The sequence below is a fragment of the Puma concolor genome, chromosome B3 (assembly GCF_028749965.1).
Source record: "Puma concolor isolate L17-30 chromosome B3, mPumCon1.1.hap2, whole genome shotgun sequence".
Taxonomy (NCBI): domain Eukaryota; kingdom Metazoa; phylum Chordata; class Mammalia; order Carnivora; family Felidae; genus Puma; species Puma concolor.
In genome coordinates, this window is record NC_141672.1 from 111,744,532 (window position 1) to 111,747,367 (window position 2,836).

The window sequence follows — 2,836 nt, forward strand, 5'->3', positions numbered from 1 at the left end:
GCCAAACCTTGGAAAGAGCCCAAATGTCCATCAACTGATAAAGAAGATGTGGTATATATATAATGGAATATTACTCAGCCATCAAAAGGAATGAAATCTTGCCATTTGCAATGATGTGGATGGAGCTAGAGTGTATTATGCTAAGTGAAATAGGTCAGTTAGAGAAAGACAAATACTAATATGATTTCACTCATATGTGGAATTTAAGAAACAAAACAGATAAACCTATGGGAGGGGGCAATAGAAGAGAAAGAGAGGGAAACAAACCATAAGAGGCTCTTTACGATAGAGAACAAGTTGAGGGTTGGGGCACCTGGGTGACTCAGTTAGTTGACTGTCTGACTTCAGCTCAGGTCATGATCTCGTGGTTCGTGGGTTCGAGCCCCACATTGGGCTCTGTGCTGCCCGCTCAGAGCCTGGAGCCTGCTTCACATTCTGTGTCTCCCCTTCTCTGCCCCATCCCTGCTCACACTCTGTCTCTGTCTCTCAAAAATGAATAAACATTAAAAATATTTAAAAACAGGGGCGCCTGGGTGGCGCAGTCGGTTAAGCGGCCGACTTCGGCTCAGCTCACTATCTCATGATCCGTGAGTTCGAGCCCCGCGTCAGGCTCTGGGCTGATGGCTCAGAGCCTGGAGCCCGTTTCAGACTCTGTGTCTCCCTCTCTCTTCTGCCCCTCTCCTGTTCATGCTCTGTCTCTCTCTGTCTCAAAAATAAATAAACGTTAAAAAAAAAATTTAAAAAAATATTTAAAAACAAAAACAGATTGAGGGTTGGTGGAGGGAGGTGGATGGGGGGTAGGCAAATGGGTGATGGGTATTAAGGAGGGCACTTATGTTGAGCACTGGGTGTTATATGTAAGTAATGAATCACTAAATTCTTCTCCTGAAAACAGTATTACAACATAATGTATGTTAACTAACTAGAATTTAAATAAAAATGTGAAGGGAAAAAAAAAAAGGAAGTGATTCTTTACATATACTGAAATACAACTAGCTGGGATACTGCTTTCCCAGAAGGCATTTCGTACCCAGGGGAAAGAGATAATGCTGACAGGTGTTTCATCCAGACCTGATCGTTCCCTTTCCCCCAACCAAGTATGTCTCTCCTTTTATCAGATAACTTGCGTCCACTGGCTTTACCATTCTCTGCACAGTATTCACCCCTCTGAGCTATCTTTTCATAGATGCCTTGGAAACAAGCTCCCTTCTGTTAACACGCTGTCTTCAGACAGAGCACAGCATGCTTGGGAGATTTCACCATGTTTGGTGGTCGAGTCCTCCTCAGGTTCTTCCATTATATAACCACAGTATCTTGGATGTTGTTATTGTGATGAACAGCGGGTGTAAAATACGTCCCCCAATGTTTGAGTAATGTTCTCTTTAAGAGATGGATTTGCATCGCCCCCCCCCCCCCCACCTTCTGCCTTGTGACTTGTTTCTGATGAGTAGTGGTGGCAAGTGATCGATGTTGCCGAAATGTGTCAAAATGTTAATAAATATTGGTTGATTAGTAACGTTGACTCCAGTGGGCCCCACCCCCATCAGAATTATTGGTGGTCCTGGGACAACCCTGTAGCTCAAGAATCAGGATTTTCGAGAAGAACCAGTTCTCCAGTGGACGTGGCTGTGAAGACTGGTCTAATTTGGTCACTCACTTCCTCAGCAAGCTGGGAGGGGCTCAGTTTGACACTGACCTGCCCAACAAGAAGGTCTGAATTGACTCTGAGCACAGGGGAGCCGCTGCTGGAGCCACTGGGGAAAACAGGAAAGGCCATTCCTACCTTGACCTTAGTGGAGGCCTGGGTCCCAGCCCGCAGGATGGACCGAAGGGGCCAGGATGCTGGTCCTCTCCTGGCTTCCGGAGCAACGGGAAGCCCAGTAGCCCTGCTCAGCGGTGGGAGTTCGTGTGGAAACCCTCACTGGCTCTGTTCCTCCCTAGCTTCCCTGCAATAAAATCGAGCTGCCAACACAATAATAAATATAAATTATGTTTGGCTAGTGATCGTGAGTGATTTCTCGTCTTCCATTTCCCTTCACTATTAACTGCTGCTCGTCTGCTGTACACTGGGCGGCCAGAGGTCAAGGCTTGCAGCGGGGCGTGCTGCTAGGAGTCAGTCTGGGGAAGCAGCTTACTTTTATTCTTGAGGCTTTAATGCCCATGTGGGGCTCCTTTTGGGGAAAGCTGGCTACTTGAGCCCGCCACTATGGAGGAAAAGCGGGTAGCAAACCCAAGGACAGCCAGCTGTGGGTTGACCAGCAGCCCCAGAAGGACACCTGTAACTAACTGAACCCTTCAGCCTCTCTCTCTCTCTCTCTCTCTCTCTCTCTCTCTCTCTCTCTCTCGGAGTATTCGAATGTGAGTCTCAAGAGGGCTCCTTCTGCGGATGAAGCAGGGGAGGAGGCAGAAGCCTACAGAGGTGCTGAGAGAGGGTGGGGGGCAGAAGCCCAGTTGCTACAGAGCAAGGCTGTAGGAATGGTAATGGCAGAAGCAGAGATTAGCTTTGTCGCGAGTCTGAGCAACAGATGCCAGGGGCCATTTGGCAGGGCTCCAGGCATCAGAGCTGCATGATCCCCTAAACCAAGCCCCGTTTACCTCCAGGGCTTTTTAAGGAGAGAGAGTAGGGGGCGCCTGGGTGGATCAGTCGGTTATGCGTCCAACTGCAGCTCAGGTCATGATCTCGTGGTTCGTGGGTTTGAGCCCCACATTGGGCTCTGTGCCGACAGCTCAGAGCCTGGAGCCTGTTTCAGATTCTGTGTCTCCCTCTCTGTCTGCCCCTCCCCCATCCATGCTCTGTCTCTCTCAAAAATAAATAAACGTTAAAAAAAAATTTTTT